We start from the raw sequence: 17,542 nt of genomic DNA on the forward strand, positions 1-17,542 counted from the left end.
GTATTTTCTTTTATGAGACTGTATGCATGTGCGTTTGTGTGCATGTTCCAGTGAAGGTGAGTAGAAAGGGAAAGGGATGAGAAGGAGACTTGACCATGTGGAACTTTAAAACAAATTTTAAGTATTTTTTAAAGTACATATAGAGTATAGCAGAGCTGAGCCTTCTTTTTCTCTCACCACATACACACACACACATACACACACACACACACACACACACTAAACCATACCTCTTCCCAGGATCCCCTAAGAAAGGTCTTCAGAGCAGTTGGAAAAACATCAGATTTTATTTCATATCCTCATTTTGCAAACAAAGAAGCTGAATCCTAAAAAGATTAAGAGTTCACATACCTGGTCTCTTCTTGCTAATAGTATTTAAAAATTGAAGGGAAATAGGTCCTTGAGGGACAGCTAGTGGAACTTTATTTAAGTTGGAGAAAGGAGACACACTGGACATTTCATTACAGTCTTCAAAATGATGAAGGGAGTTCAAATAAGCAATGACAAGCTGTCCTTTTCAATGCGTTTTCTGGAAAGAAGAAGTAAAATAGCTTTAATTAATTCAAGAGGGATTTAGGTCAATAGTAAGAATTTCCTGAATGAACAAATTCCAAGACAATAGAAGGGGCTGCCACAGGAAGCTGAGGAAGAGCTAAGAAAAGTGTAGACTGCTGTTTTTCTGCAATAATTTCAGTACTGTGAGGTTGAACCAGATAAAACTGCTGATATTCAACTTGTTTTTACCTATGTTTGACTGTGTGTACATGCTCAGCTGTGTCTGACTCTTTGAGACCCCATAGACTGTAGCCTGCCAGGCTCCTCTGTCCATGGAATTTTCCACGCAAAAAAAAAGCTAATTCATCTAGATCAACCTAACACATGGAAGCACATAAATCGGTTTCACTCTAGAGGATGGCTTCTTTTCATTTTAGTCTTTATTTTACTCTATCTCTGTAGAATGTGGAGAATAGACTATTTAAGAAGTTAAGAAGTCTTAAGTCTCTTAACACAAGAGACAAAATGGAAAGCTTACCAAAGATCCTCTTCTAATTGAAGCTCTCGGTATTCAAAAGCCAGAACTACGAATATTCTTGGGCTTCCCTAGTGGCTCAACTGGTAAAGAACCTGTCTGCAATGCAGAAGTCCTGGGTTCGATCCCTGAGTTGAGAAGATCCCCTGGAGAAGGGAACGGATACCCACTCCAGTACTGTGCTTGGAGAATTCCATGGATGGTATAGTCCTTGGGGTGGCAAAGAGTCGGACACGACTGAGTGACCTTCACCAATATTCTGATCTATATAACCAATCATTACAGAACTAATAAAATATAAACTATAAACTATGTTTAAAATGAAATGTTGTTAAGATCCATGTTTTGGATGTTGAATGTCCTTATGGTGCCAAGCTATTTCATCTAAATGAGATTGTTGGCAGTGGGGGACCTCAAGCCAGTGTCAGCTGTGCTGATTCTGTTGATGAGATTTGATATAAATGCTAGTTAAGTAGATTAGCTCTCTCCTTCATTTGGGGGTCAGATGCCATCAAGATTAGCTGTGCTGCTGTTAACAATAGCCAGGACATGGAAGCAACCTAGACACCCATCAGCAGACAAATGGATAAGAAAGCTGTGGTACAAATACACAATGGAATATTACTCAGCCATTAAAAAGAATACATTTGAATCAGTTCTAATGAGGTGGATGAAACTGGAGCCTATTATGCAGAGTGAAGTAAGTCAGAAAAAAAAACAACAATATACTAATGCATATATATGGAATTTAGAAAGATGGTAATGATGACCCTATATGCGAGACAGCAAAAGAAACACAGATGTATAGAACAGTCTTTTGGACTCGAGGTGGGGGGGGGGGGGCGAGGGTGGGATGATTTGAGAGAATAACATTGAAACATGTATATTATCAAGTGTGAAACAGATCGCCAGTCCAGGTTCAATGCATGAGACAGGGTGCTCAGGGCTGGTGCACTGGGATGACCCTGAGGGATGGGATGGGGAGGGAGGTGGGAGGGGGGTTCAGGATGGGGAACACATGTGCACCCATGGCTGATTCATGTCAATGTGTGGCAAAAACCACCACGATATTGTAAAGCAATTAGCCTCCAATTAAAATAAATAAAAAATTTTTTTAATAAAAATAAAAGATTTAGCTGTGCTGGAACTCTTCCCATGGCTGGTCACTTGGGGTCATTGTGTATAAATCACCGCTAAGCTGTGACATTATTTTATGAACTTTTCCAGCCCAGCTAATTGTTGTACAACTCTACTGTAATTTTTCTATTGTCATCCTCTGATCAGTTTCCATCCCTCAAAAAAAACTGCTATATTATTGAGAATAGAAAAATAGAAACTGTTAAAAGCATCAGACTGGGCATATTAAAGAAATGGGGCTGTCTCTCAAAAGAAAATTCACAGTCAAGTATTGGCCTGGAACATATACAAGTAAAGGATTTTGTTTACTCATCTTGACGGATATAACACATCTGAAGAGGGTTGAAAATCCCACATGACCTTGACATGGAAGCCAGAAATTCCACCTTTCTGGAGCAGATATGCTCAAGAAATGTAAAGGTAAGAGGTAAAATTGGCAGACTTTGGTGGCCCATCAGATATGGCCGGTGGGGGAGAAAAAGGAATGAAAGTTGAAGCTGATGTTTCTAGCTTGAGTGCCTGGATGGAGAACAGACATCTAGGAATAGATGTGGGGTATGTGCATGGGTGCAGGGAGGCGAGGGTCAGCCTGCATGTGCTCGGTGCAGGACTAGAAACCACACTGGATGCAAAGGTCAAGAAAGCACCCACACGGTCTTTGAGGGTATGATTTGTGCAAGGTACTGTGAGAGCACTGTGAGTAGGAATTTCAAATCACATTTACAGATGAAGCCCAGGGTGGACAGAGACTCGCACTCTCTAGGTTGAAGGTCACTATACTCATGCAAGTGTCACTGAGGTTATGAAGGAGCTTGTGGAGATGGAGATGTTAAGATACACACACAAAGACATCACCTGGTAGGATTAAATACTAAGTTACATGGTGATAACAATGGGGGGTGAGGATACCCCAAAGTGTTAGGACAGAATGCACGGGAGTATTCGGGAATTTGGATGGGATGTACGGTACCAGTGCTGAGGACCTCAGGGCCATTACAAATGCTGAAAGAACTCCTCTAGGCTGGAAAGAGACCAGCAACTTAAAACAACCTTGTACATACATAGTTGTTGCTGGTGGGGGTTAGCCCCTACATCCCATCCTCTTTTGCCCCCCATGGACTGGAGCCTGCCAGGCTCCTCTGTCCATGGGATTTCCCAGGCAAGAATACTGGAGTACGTTGTCATTTTCTTCTCCAAGGGATCTTTCTGACCCAGGGATTGAACCCACGTCTCCTGCATTGGCAGGCAGATTTTTTCTTTTTTAATCACTGACCACCTGGGAAGCCATATATATAATAGACTGCTATATAAAAACCTCATTGGAAGTTCAGTTCAGTCTCTCAGTCATGTCTGACTCTTTGCGACCCCATGAACCGCAGCACGCCAGGCCTCCCTGTCCATCAAAAACTCCCGGAGTCCACCCAAACCCATGTCCATTGAGTTGGTGATACCATTCAACCATCTCATCCTCTGCCGTCCCCTTCTCCTCCTGCCCTCAATCTCTCCCAGCATCAGGGTCTTCTCAAATGAGTCAGTTCTTTGCATCAGGTGACCAAAGTATTGGCGTTTCAGCTTCAGCATCAGTCCTTCCAATGAACACCCAGGACTGATCTCCTTTAGGGTGGACTGGTTGGATCTCCTTGCAGTCCAAGGGACTCTCAAGAGTCTTCTCCAACACCACAGTTCAAAAGCATCAATTCTTCAGCGCTCAGCCTTCTTTATAGTCCAATGATTACATCCATACATGACCACTGGAAAAACCATAGCCTTGACTAGACGGACCTTTGTTGGCAAAGTAATGTCTTTGCTTTTTAATATGCTGTCTAGGTTGGTCATAACTTTCCTTCCAAGGAGCAAGTGTCTTTTAATTTCATGGCTGCAGTCACCATCTGCAGTGATTTTGGAGCCCAAAAAATAAAGTCAGCCACTCTGTCCAATGTTTCCCCATTTATTTCCTATGAAGTGATGGGACCAGATGCCATGATCTTAGTTTTCTGAATGTTGAGCTTTAAGCCAACTTTTTCACTCTCTTTCACTTTCATCAAGAAGCTCTTTAGTTCTTTCCCACTTTCTGCCATAAGGGTTGTGTCATTTGCATATCTGAGGTTATTGATATTTCTCCCAGCAATCGATTCCAGCTTGTGTTTCCTACAGCCCAGCATTTCTCATGATGTACTCTGCATATAAGTTAAATAAGCAGGGTGACAATATACAGCCTTGATGTACTCCTTTCCCTATTTGGAACCAGTCTGTTGTTCCATGTCCAGTTCTAACTGTTGCTTCCTGACCTACATACAGGTTTCTCAAGAGGCAGGTCAGGTGGTCTAGTATTCCCATCTCTTTCAGAATTTTCCACAGTCTACTGTGATCCACACAGTCAACAGCTTTGGCATAGTCAATAAAGCAAAAATAGATGTTTTTCTGGAACTCTCTTGCTTTTTCGAGGATCCAACAGATTCCTCTGCCTTTTCTAGAACTAGCCTGAACATCTGGAAGTTCATGGTTCACGTCTTACTGAAGCCTGGCTTGGAGAATTTTAAGTATTACTTTACTAGCGTGTGAGATGAGTGCAATTGTGCGGTAGTTTGAGCATTCTTTGGGATTGCCTTTCTTAGGGACTGGAATGAAAATGGACCTTTTCCAGTCCTGTGGCCACTGCTGAGTTTTCCAAATTTGCTGGCATATTGAGTACAGCACTTGCACAGCATCATCTTTTAGGATTTGAAATAGCTCAACTGGAATTCCATCACCTCCACTAGCTTTGTTTGTAGTGATGCTTCCTAAGGCCCACTTGACTTCACATTCCAGGATGTCTGGCTCTAGGTGAGTGATCACACCATTGTGATTATCTGGGTCGTGAAGATCTTTTTTGTACAGTTCTTCTGTGTATTCTTGCCACCTCTTCTTAATATCTTCTTCTTCTGTTAGATCCATACCATTTCTGTCCTTTATTGAGCCCATCTTTGCATGAAATGATCCCTTGGTATCTCTAGTTTTCTTGATGAGATCTCTAGTCTTTCCCATTCTACTGTTTTAGCAAACCCAAAACTTACAATAGAAAATGTTAACCCAATTTTCAACCAGTATATAGCTTTGGGAGCCATAGAAAGTCCTCATTCATCAGATTTAAAACTACTGGGAAGGCAAGCAAACATAAATCAATAAATTCCAGAAGAAAACTAGAAGATGGTTCTTTGAGAAGATAAACAACATTAATAAACCTTTAGCCAGACTCATCAGGTAAAAAGGGAGAGGACTCAAATCAATAAAATTAGAAATGAAAAAGAAGTTACAACTGACACCACAGAAATACAAAAAATCGTAAGAGATTACTACAAGCAACTCTATGCCAATAAATTGGACAATCAGGAAGAAAAGTTGACAAATTCTTGGGTACAATCTCCCAAACTGAACTGGGAAAAAATAGAAAATATGAATAGACCAGTCACAGCATAGAAATTGAAACTATGATTTAAAATTCCCAACAAACAAAAGTTCAGGACCTAATGGCTTCACAGGTGAATTCTATCAAACATTCAGAGAAGAGTTAACACCTCTCCTTCTAAAACTACTCCAAAAAATTGCAGAGGAAGGAAAACTCCCAATTCATTCTATGAGGCCACCATCACCCTGATACCAAAACCAGACACACAAAAAGAAAATTACAGGCCAGTATCACCGATGAATATAGATGCAAAAATCCTCAACAAAATACTAGCAATCTGAATCCAACAATACATTAAAAGAATCATACACCACAATCAAGTAGGATTTATCCTAGGGATGCAAGGATTTTTCAATATTCACAAACCAGTCTGTGTGATACACCACATCAACAAATTAAAGAATAAAAACCATATGATCATCTCAATGGATGCAGGGAAAGGGGAAAAAAAGCCTTTTTGTAACAACAGCAAGAACAAAAGCATGTAAATCCTTTATAAAAGAATTTATTTGGTTTCTTTAAACTATAATGCTTATTATTATATTTTAAATATCTTTAAATTTACCCAAGAAAAGGTTTATAATAGTAGTTTATCTATTGTATAATGCAAGTTCATCTTGTTTTATACAGTAGAATTGTGGTTGAGAACTGAATAAAGGCAGTTAGCTTTGCAGATAGTATAAGTTAAAATTAAGTTATAACCAGAATTAAAATTTTAAATAAAACTATTAAATAACGTGGCTGATTCTCCGTCATATAGGAGCTCATGGGTGGGTAATCCAGAGAGGCTATGGAAGTTCCATGGTGTCATGACGTCTAGTCTCCTCTACCTTGGTGTTTTGCATGCATGACTTTCACCCCCAAAAATCATGATTTAAGACAGTTGCAGAGCAGCAGCAATTACATACACATTTCAGGAAGCAAGAAGTAAGAAAAAAAGGCAGAAAGGTTTTCCCTCTCCCATTAAAGACAATAGCCAAAAATTGTACTTCTATTTACATTCCACTGGCCAGGACTGAGGTATATGGCCACACCTAACCATAAGGGAAGCTGGAGATTACAATATGTGTGGGGAGAAGGGGACAGCAGAGGATGAAATGGTTAGACAGCATCACCAACCCAATGGACATGAATTTGGGCAAACTCTGGTAGGCAGTGAAGGGCACGGAAGGCTGGCATGCTGCAGTTCCTGGGGTCACAAAGAGCCGAACATGACAGAGCAACTGAACAACAAATGGGCCCTGTAAAAACACTGGGAGCTCGATGCCTAAGGAGGGTAGATGTGGAGAAGAATTTTGGAGGACAAGTCTCTGAAACAAGAACCATCCTTCATTTTGGATTTAAGCATAAACTAGAGTCTGGAGAAAACATAGAGCAAAAAGTTTTTCTCTACCTTGATCATTGGCAAACCTGTTTTCATTACAGAGGAGAAGTTATGGCAAAATATGATCCTGCTCCTTATCTGGTGAGTAGGGGTGTCCTTAGAGTCCATATGAACTGCTGAGTGGGAGTCAATGAGTCTCTACCTTTAGACAACACACAGGCCAATTCAAAAATATTTATAGAACATCTACAATGTTCTTGAGCACATACTTGGAGCTAAGCTATGTATTCTCGGGAGTTTTTTTCAACTTTTTTAAAAAATAAAACACATTCCCCACCCTCTAAACTTATAGTTCTATTAAGGAATGATGATTTTCAGATGAAAAATGACAACAAAAGACAAAAGGAAACTCAATATTGGATTTTTCCCAATCCTTTGCAGTACCATACCATCACCTTCCATATCAGAATGTGGTTTTTGTGACTATTTAATAACAAGGTTCCCATCTAATACATTGAGACCTATTAATAAGTTCAGATGTCCAAATTGATCAGTCTTTAATAACTGTCATCCCCCTTTCAGCTTCTCAGCAGGGAGAAAGTTCAGCATGCACCCAAACTCAGGATCCTTATTTCAGAAATCTTCCTCCCATCAATCAACACTCAACGGGACCTCACCATTTTGTCCCTCTCCACCACCCAGTTCTTCTGGGAGAAGAATCAGTCCCGCTTTAAAAAAGACTGGGGCAGGTCTGATTTCAAGAAATCCATTTTTTAAAATAGTCTGATCTCCTCAAGAAAACAAAATACAAAAGGACCATTAAATGTGTTTTAACTATTAAAAGAAGTAGGCAGATGTTCATTCTCTTTATCTGTAGGAAGAATTTCCTTTCCTGACATTGAGTCATGTTCCTTTTTCCCAAGAGGGAATAAAATGTTCCCTGTAAAAGCACAACCTTTTCTTTTCCAGTGTTCTGGACCCATGCCAACATAACAGAGCCAGCCAAACAAAGGGCTGTGATAAGCTCCTCAGGTGCCAGGGGAATGTTATCAGAGGAAATCATCTTCCTCCCTGTGACAAGACGGATGGATCCTCAGCAGACTCACAGAACAACTGGGGCCCCCAAGGAGCAGAAATTCATCAAATACTCAGTGGGGAATTGTGCACAAAACAGCAACGGGAACCAGTGGGAACACAATTTTATTAACTCCAAAAAGTTCTACCAATTGGGTTCTTAGGAGTAGTCCCCAGATTGATATGCCTGCAGACAAAGGACTTTTAGGGACAAATCTGATAAAATATGTGAGAAACACTGTCTTAGATTCCAATGTTAAATTTGGAGGACTGTTTCAGTCTATAAAATATAGTCATTATATAATCTATTGTGCCACAGCAAGGACACAAATTTAATACAACTGGGTGTACAAAAAATTTAGAAACGTAACCTCTTTTATTTTGCCTATGAATAAATATTTTGTCTTCGCCACCGACTGGATGACAGGAAAGAAATATAAGTGCCCAATCTGGCTGAAGTTGTGCTTGGCTTCTGCAGGAAAGACAACTTAGTTTTTCCCAGATTTTTCATCCTTATAGTCCTTTGCTTTCATTCAAGATGGCATCCAAGGATGGCATCATAAAGGGGTATGGCTTGAGCTACCAGGAGGAAATGTCCTCAGGTGGTGAGGTATTGTGTACTTTGATGCCTCTAATCTCTGGAGCAACACCTTGTGTCCGAAAGCTTACTTGCTAGTATGTGTGGCTAATGCCTGTGGCTATTGTGAGTCCAGGTCTGTTCTTTGACTTAACTGCTCTGCTAAGCTGGAGGCACTGTTGGAGGGAATGTAAGTTGGCATAACCAATATGAAGAGTGACACGGAGATTCTTCAAAGTTAAAATGAGAACTACCATATGATTAATCTTTCTTCTGGGTATATATCCAAAGGAAATGAAAACAGGATCTCAAAAAGACATCTGCAGTCCCACTTATTCACTATAGCCAAGGTACGCTAACAACCTACATCTCCACTAATGGGTGAATGAATAAAGACATGGTGTATACATACAATGGAATACTATTCAGTCATGAGAAAGAAGGAAATCAATCCATCTATTTGCAACAACATAGATGGGCCTTGAGGGCACCATGCTAAGTGAAATAAGTCAGGCAGAGAAAGACAAATACTATATGATGTCACTTCTATGTGAAATCTAAAAGAGTCAAACTCATAGAAACAGAGAGCAGAAAAGTGGCAGCCAAGTGTTGGGGTGGGGTGAAATGGGAGATGCTAGTCAAAGGGTACAAACTTCTAGTTAAAAGATGAATACACTCTAATGAAGAGCATGCCCATTATAATTAATAATACTTTATTATACACAGGAAAGTTGCTAAGAAAGCAGATCTTAAATGTTCTCCCCACAGAAAAGAAGTAATAATTATGTGAGGTGATGGAAGTGTTAGCTAACACTATAGTGGTCCTCATTTTGCAATATTTAAGTGTGTCAAACCAACAGGTCATATACTTTAAATTTAAACAATGTCATGTGTCCATAATATCTCTATAAAAGTTGGAAAAATATATAGAAGAACTCTTCCCATCTTTCCAGAAGAAGTTTTCACACTGTGACCTAGAAATAAACAGATCTGCATTCTGACTTGGGTTTCCTAAACCAGTTTCCTCTAAAGCAAAAATTTCAGCCTGGGAACTGTCACATGCAAGGAAATATAAATATTTTGACAATAACTCATTTGTCTCTTGGCTCTATAAATATCTCTAGCCAGAAGGATATACTCAGAAAAAAAAATGATGGCTACTCAGTTTTTCTATTCCAATTGAGTGAGTGATTCATTCATTGGAGGTCTAAGTGATGATCATAAGTAGAAATATAGAACACATTGTTGGAAGGAAGAAATCTCTATTTCAGGGGCGTTAGGAAACTGAGGCTAGGTTAAGGGAAGTGACTTACTCAAAGCTTCCAAGGTAGGGGAGGAGATGGAATTTGAATCTGGGATCCCTGACTCTTTAATTATTCCACAGGAGTTTAAAAGATACTTTTACAATTTATCTAAATTAATCCTGATTCGCTACAAACTAAACCACTCTTCAGCAGGACTTCCCTGCTGGCTCAGACAGTAAAGATTCTGCCTGCAATGTAAAAGACCTGGGTTCAATGTCTGGCTAGAGAAGATTCCCCAGAGAAGGAAATGGCAACCCACTCCAGTATTCTTGGCTGGAGATTTCCAGTCTGTCTTAAAGAGTTGGACACAATTGAGCAACTAACACTTTCACTTTCTTCAAACCAGTCTTTACTTCTACTTAGCAATAATTAAAATGTTAATGTGACTGTTGTTATTACTTTTATATCTAGCCAAATTGGGTCATGAATAGTCATTAATGTGAATTAATTAAAAGTCTTTAACTTTTCTACAAATAACTAGTTTAAAACTGGAACAATTCCAAATCAATGTGAGAAACAGAACTCTGGTATTATGTTTTTGGAATGCTTTAGTTCAAGCAAGTATTTTTAATAACACCAAACAAATCAATTCTAAGAGTTCTTTTACTTTTAAAAATTAGAAAAAGAAACGCCCAAAGAAAGAATTTGGATCGATTCGTAATTGACTATTTCAAATCATAATTACAGCTAATTTTATTTCTCCATATAGGTCCAAGAACAGAACCACCTGACTCCAATTCTGAAATCCTCTTGAGAAAATCTCCCCCAGAGCCTGTCTCCCAGCCATGTCTATACATGTGCCTCTGTGAATAACACATTAACACCGCTCACAATAGAAGGTATTGTTCTTTATAGCTAGTCAAATTAATTATTTGAGCACCCCAGGATGTAACATGAAAGAACAGTTTTATAGATATTCAGGGCACTATATAATATGCCATGGTGAATTATTGACTCTAATGAGAACATCCTCAAAAGGCTGAACTCCCAAGGGTGCTGGCTGAAGAACTGGGAGGAGGGGCTCATACGTTAAATCAATAATTAGGAAGACAGAAGGAAGAGAAACAGATTGGGCAAGAGATTTCTGAAAATTAAACGTTTGTCATCTGTGTATCTTCCTTGCTGACGATTCACTAAATGAAGACTAGCTTCAGTAACTTCTTGACCAGCATGCCAGTGAATCCTGAGCTCTATCCTAAGCCTGGGATGCATGAAATGGACAAGCCTGGGTATATTTTCTAGGGAGTTGACTAAATGTGATATGATTTAGAGAAATTTATGAGCTAGTATTGTGCTAGTTATGTTTGTTTCACAGTTGTATACCATGCTGAGTATTATGTCAGGTTGATAGGGAATGTAAAAGGAAGCAAATAACATTCTTAAAGGACTTTATAGTTTATCTAGAGACAACAATTATGTACATATAACATTATTCAAGAGAATTTACCCATGTTTTTAAAAACACCACTGCAATCATTTGCAGCATGGAATTGTATCTTTTACCACATCTCTGATTCTATCCATGCTAACATTTTAATAAGCTAACTTTCTTTAAAAACAGATTATTTTAGTTCTTATCATGCATTCTACCAAGAAGATGAAGAGGTGATATATGTTTAGTGAAGCATGACTCAAATAAGGAAAAGTATAATTATAGACTTCAGTGAGATTTTCAGAAGCACTCTCTTTTATATAGTGCATTAAAAGCTTTCCTGACTATGTAAATTCAGAGTGGAAGAGCGATGTTTCTAGATCAACTCTCAAAAAGATGCAATCAGTTAAGGCCCTTGTACATGACCACAATTCATAATATTCAGCTCCTAATACTAATAAAGACATCAACCTATATATATTCTGCACTACTCAGGAATGTTTCAAAAATAGCAATTTGAGGTCTTAGGGAAATAAGAAAGGAGGTGTTATGGATCCTCTATTATTTCTATGGCAGTGCCAGGAAGGTTGGGGATGTGTCTGCAGAGGACTAGGATTTATTTGCTGGGTTCCCTTCACTTTGTCCCATTTTCTCTTCCATTTGTCCCATGCTCAGCTCAGATTACTCACACAAAGAATTCATTCCCACCATCACATCCTCAGACAAGGCCAGCACAGATTCAAGGTCTGTCTCGCTCCTGGACCCTTCTACTTATTGCCAAGCCTTCTGGAACCTGATTTCTGCTCCCTTCAAACCACTTTCTAGTTCTTTCATGACTGGGTCTTCTAGCCCAGGCCCTGGCTTCCTGTTGCAGTCCGATCCCACCTATCGATTCTGTAGCCTGAGATGTTCTTGCAGGTGAAGTTTCAACACACATAGACACACACACACACACACACACACACACATCTACAGTTTCCTCATTCTGAGATTCTATGAGAGAACAATGGTAACTGTGGCAACCCTTGTTGTCTCTCTATGGATTTTTTTTGAAAGATTGATGTTTTGTATTGTTTTTTCATCTTAGGAAACATTGGCCTCAAAAGGCAAAAAGTCTCTGGCAGGAGAAATGTTCCTAGAAGGCCCTGAAAATACAATCTCCTTTCATGACAGTGAGCAAAATATCTCCTGTCACTTCAGGGGCTCTCATTCCCCCTCCATGCAGCATTCACAGCATTCAAGCACATTAAACATTCGCATCATTTACACGGGGCCCAGCCTCTGTTCTGATCCTGTGTATTAGGACAGCTAACTGCAGCTCACTCGGTGCTGCTGTTTGCACAGCTGGACATGTCGGATAGAATGAGTTCATCCCTTCAAAGATGAGCTTAAAGCCGCCTTCTGGTAGTGTCTTTCTTTTCTACACCTACGACCATTCCTCATTGTTCTCCCAAGCACAGGGAGTTTTAATGAAGTCATGTCTTTTAGTGTAACTCTGCAGGTGCACAAATGCTGATAAACCTCCTTAACTCGCTGTCAGATCAGCATGTTTATCTTCGAGCTGCAGAATGTATTTAATTATAAGATATGAAAAGGTCCTTCAGATTTGTTCTCTGGGTCCAGAACTAATGACTCATTTGTGAAGCGCTGTGTCTCCCCAAAGGTTATAATGACTAGTTGCTGATCATCTGAAGGACTCATTCATGGTAGCATTTGGACTGCAAGCTACAGAAATTTCTTTTAAAAAGAAAGAAAAGAAATAGCTTCTAAAGGCCCAGGAAATTTGTACCAAATGCATATTTAACACAACTAAACACACACAGATACACACTAGCGTGAATATATATGAATGTATATATAGATGCATGAATGCTATAAGGAATTCGCTGTTAAAATCTTAAAATGTGAATATGTCTCAGAGATTATTAACATCTTAGGGTAAACTAAACTTAATCACATTGCTTTCTCCTGAAGACGAGGTTTCGGAGGGAATGAGAGTTTGACCCAGAAATGGGAAGGGAGATGCCTGAGGAAGGGTTGGTTGCTCAAAAGAGGGGAGAAAACGGTTCTGGAGTGCAGAACTCTCCCCAGTAAGACAGGGCTAAGAAGGTTCCTTTGGAAGGAGAACACCATGCACTCAGAAGGGAGACAAGATTCAGTCCCAAAGACAAACAGTCTCGGTGGAAATCGTGTTGAGAGTTGGATAAATTATTTAGCCTCAAAGGATCTTTTCTCTGCCTGTGTCACCTCACAGCTATGAGTATAGTATAAGCTCATGCCTTAAAACAGCTTAATGGAAAATGTTTGAAAACTATGAAGCAAATAGAAGTATATATATAAAGCCTTAGCAGTTGATGTATGGCAGAAACTAACACAATATTGTAAAGCAATTATCCTCCAAATAAAAAATTTTGAAAAGCCTTAGCATAATGTAAGTCATCATAACCACTGCTCCCATTAATCGAGTATTTATTGAACACTGACCATCTGCCATGATAAAAAGTCCCTTGACTCAAGTTCCTCCGAGCTCAGTGAGCAGGCTGGTGGGTTAATAACCACAGAACACGATGCAAAATATACACTTAGTGTAAAGTACTACATGGGTAAAGAAGACGACGAACTACCTCTGTCTGGGGTAAGATCGAGGCTTTCCAGAGTAGGAGGTGGTTGAGCTGGGTCCTGCTTTACAAGTAGCTCACCCGAGGGGCCAGTGGAAAGTCAGAGGAACAGCAAGGGCAGAGGCTGCCAGCCACAGGCAGCGAGTCTGTGCTTCTCAGCGCTGCTTGGTATAAAGAATAAAAAGCACAGGAATGCCAAATCTCATAACGAACTCCCCTGGCCTGATTCCATGCTCGCCAAGCCGCCCTCTGATGATAATTTGGCTTCCCGCTTAGATCTGCCTGTAGGGAAAGCACATGCTAGCCAAAGGAGACAGAGCATCCAGTCCACTAGATGATTACATTTCTCACTGTAAATTAATGTCAGCAGAAAGGCTGGCGCATTTTTTTTTAAGTGCAGGAATGAAACTATCACATATAAGGCAGATGCAAAGGAAATTAGGTGAAAATTCACCAGGAAATCAGCCTTCGGGCTGCCAGTGTGGACAATGCTGGAACAGCTGTGCAAACACCGCAGGTATCTTCCAGAAATGGGCAACTGACAAAGCGTATCACACAGCACGTTCTCTCCCCCACATGAAGTGCTCCTGTTCACATTTTCTCCATTGTTATAATCCCCTCAAACAGCCCAGCCAAAGGTAAGCATCAGATGTCAGTTATCCCAGACTCCTGGAAACCCGGGCCTGGAGGGTGAGGCAGTGCCTTCTTCATCAAATCCTTTGCCTTTCTTGTTATGGGCTCCACAGTGTCCCTCCAAGATTTGTAGGTTGAAATCCTAATCCCCAGCACCTCAGATTGTGGCTCTATTTGGAAGTAGGGCCTTTAGATTGCTAATTAAAGCTAAATGAGGTCATTAGCATGAGCACTAATGCAGTATGACTGGTCCCCTTATAAGAAGAGGAGATTAGAAATCAGACACACACAGAGGGAAGGCCAGCTGAAGACAGGGAGAAGATAGCCATCTGCAAGCCAAGGATTTCCTTCCTTAGAAGGAAATCAACCCTACTGTCGCCTTCATCTTACGCTTCTAAAGAACCCCTCGGAGAACCCCAGACCTCCAAGACTCTGAGAAAATAAATTTCTGTTGCCTTCACCACTCTTTTTGTGGATCTTTGTTACAGCAGCCCTAGCAAACTAATACAGCTCCCTTCAAATTCTTCCCTCAACCACTCCAACACAAGACGCTTACCTGGGACATTCAAAACCAAAAAGGCTGTCTACTGCCATCAGCAGGGATGCATCTTAGTCCTCCATGCTTATAATCGCTCCAGTGACTCAGGTGGATGACTCTGGGGCCTCAGCCATGGTGAAAATTGCCTAGGCTCACTAAAGTAGTCAAACTCACAACTTCTGAGGTATGAGGTCCCGAGAGTACAGCAAACTGCACAAAGTCCTTAATGCAGATACGATGGAGAACTTATATTCCAAAAGTACAAGAATGTATGATTGTGATTATTTTGTTGTGAATTTTTTAACTGCTACTTTTAAAAATCAATACCTTGCTGGACACGGGAGCCACAGAGGTTCAGATGGCCAGCTGGCTATTTCCTAAAGACCTCTGCCCTGTAACAATCGGGGTATGATGAGAAACTCCTAAATCTCTCTTATTAACAATCTATTTCTGAATGGGCAGAGTGTCTAAGTTTCAGACTTATGTTCTTTAGAGCTTCTCCCTTACAAGGCTATTTCACGGAAAACTAGTTTGAGAAACTGGAACTCTTTCAGTTTGCAACTGGAACTGGGGTCAGGTATGTTTCATTCTTCCCCTTGTTCATATGTTTCTATGATTTCTTTTTTGTGATAAGCGAAACTAATTTTTTTTCCTTGTAAAAATCATCATCTGATGTGTATTTGTATGGTTCATTAATATTGATGGTTCTTTAATGTGTCCCTTTTAGCTTCCACTGAAATATACCACAATTGGGGGGTAAAATAGTCTTAATTTCTGACACTCAATACCTGCTCCAGTTCACTTTTCCATTGAAAACACTCTTGGCACATTAACAGTAATAGGTCATGTGACTCATATATACCCTTGAAATGATATGATGAAAAGGGTACCTCACCTCTGGGGTCTTCCTCCTTGAAACACATAATCTCAGTCTAATCATGAGAAAAGCATGAAACAAATGCTGGGTTCACAGCTGAGGGGCACTTGATTAAATATCTAACCAGTACTCCTCAAAATTGCCAATGTCATCAAAAACAAAAGAAAATTTGGGAACTATCACAGCAAAGAGGAGCCTTAGGAGACAAGATGACTAACATAATATGCATGAGATCTAGGAACAACAAAAAAAGACATTAGGTAAAAACAAAGGAAATTTGTTTTTCTAAAGTATGGACTTTAGCTAATAATAATTTTTCAGCATTCATTTATTAGCTGTAACAAATGTACCATAGTAATGTAAGTAATCTGAGATGTTACTAACAAGGGAACCTGAATGCAGAGTCTATGGAACCTCTCTCTACTATGGTTACACTTGTTCCGTAAATCCAAAATTGTTCCCAAATAGAAAGTTTATTTTTTAAAAAATGCTCCAGTTTAACTCCCAAAGGCCATCGATGTCTGTGTTGTTGTTCAGCTGCTAAACTGTGTCCAACTCTTTTGCGACCCCAGTCCCCTGTCCATGGGATTCTCCAGACAAGAATACTGGAGTGGGTTGCCATTTCCTTCTCTAAGGAATCTTCCCAACACAGGGACCGAACCCGTGTCTCCCGCACTGGCAGGCAGATTCTTTGCGGCTGAGCCACCTGGGCAGTCCATCACTGTCTGTAATCAGGTTCTAATGTACAGCCAGACAGTCTTCTCCAAAATCCCCATACGTGGCCCCCTCCCCCCGATTTCCTCTCCCAGTGAAACTTTGGTACATATTTCATATAAGCACTTTATCTTTCAGTAACAAGAGCTTCTGTTCACTTTCAACAGTCATCCACGGGCTGCTGCTCCCTCTTCTAACACAAATACTCTAGTGGAGGCTTCATATCATCACCCCATCCCCTGAATGGACTGAGCACATGACTCCTGTCTGCATGTTTTCTCCATCGGGATATCTACAAGCTCAACTCCTGGGGCAGCTTTCTCACAGCATAAGCCCCAAGTTTTCATTAAATAAAGCCTTCTGGGGCCAAAGCTCAGCTTCTGGAAGTGGTAGAGAGATGCCAAAAGGCTTGCCACTAAATCAGTATGAGGGAAATCGATACCAGGGAGAGCTGGGCTGGAGTATTTTCAGCCTTCAGCATTCAAAGTCCTGCAACGCTAAAGACATCCAGATGCGCGCCACCTGGGACCCGAGGTCCCTGAAGAGAGTGTTCTTTTACTGTTGAATCATTCGTGGCTTGGGTTATTTTTGCTTCTTCTTTTGTTTGGTTTTTAACTAATCTAAAAAGCAGTGTTTATTTGCAGAAAAGGCCTATTGGCCTTGATATTCAACTCACACTCAAGTTGGCTTATATTCAGAGCCAAGCAGACCTTGATCTTCATTTATTATTCAATAAGAAGAATACAATTAGCCTGGAGTTGGTTTTCTGACCCAAAGAAAGGCCCACATAAATCTGAGTGGGGATAACTCCACTCTCCCTGTAACTGATGTGATGAAGGGGCAAGTAGCGGGGCAAGTAGCAGACCACCAATCTCCTCAACACTAGGCTTAAATGGAAC

At 40.3% G+C, this 17,542-nt stretch overlaps 1 long non-coding RNA gene across 1 annotated transcript in view; it reads right to left on the reverse strand.

The window, feature by feature from the left end:
* Positions 1 to 392: 392 nt before the first annotated feature.
* The window catches only part of LOC136171000 (uncharacterized), a 196,553-nt gene continuing 179,403 nt past the window's right edge, over positions 393 to 17,542 (reverse strand). The window contains exon 3 of the long non-coding RNA XR_010663729.1: positions 393 to 529. This is a non-coding gene — a long non-coding RNA (uncharacterized lncRNA). The remainder of the gene's footprint in view (positions 530 to 17,542) is intronic.

Source organism: Muntiacus reevesi, chromosome 6 (genome assembly GCF_963930625.1).
Source record: "Muntiacus reevesi chromosome 6, mMunRee1.1, whole genome shotgun sequence".
In the NCBI taxonomy this organism is placed as follows: Eukaryota; Metazoa; Chordata; class Mammalia; order Artiodactyla; family Cervidae; genus Muntiacus; species Muntiacus reevesi.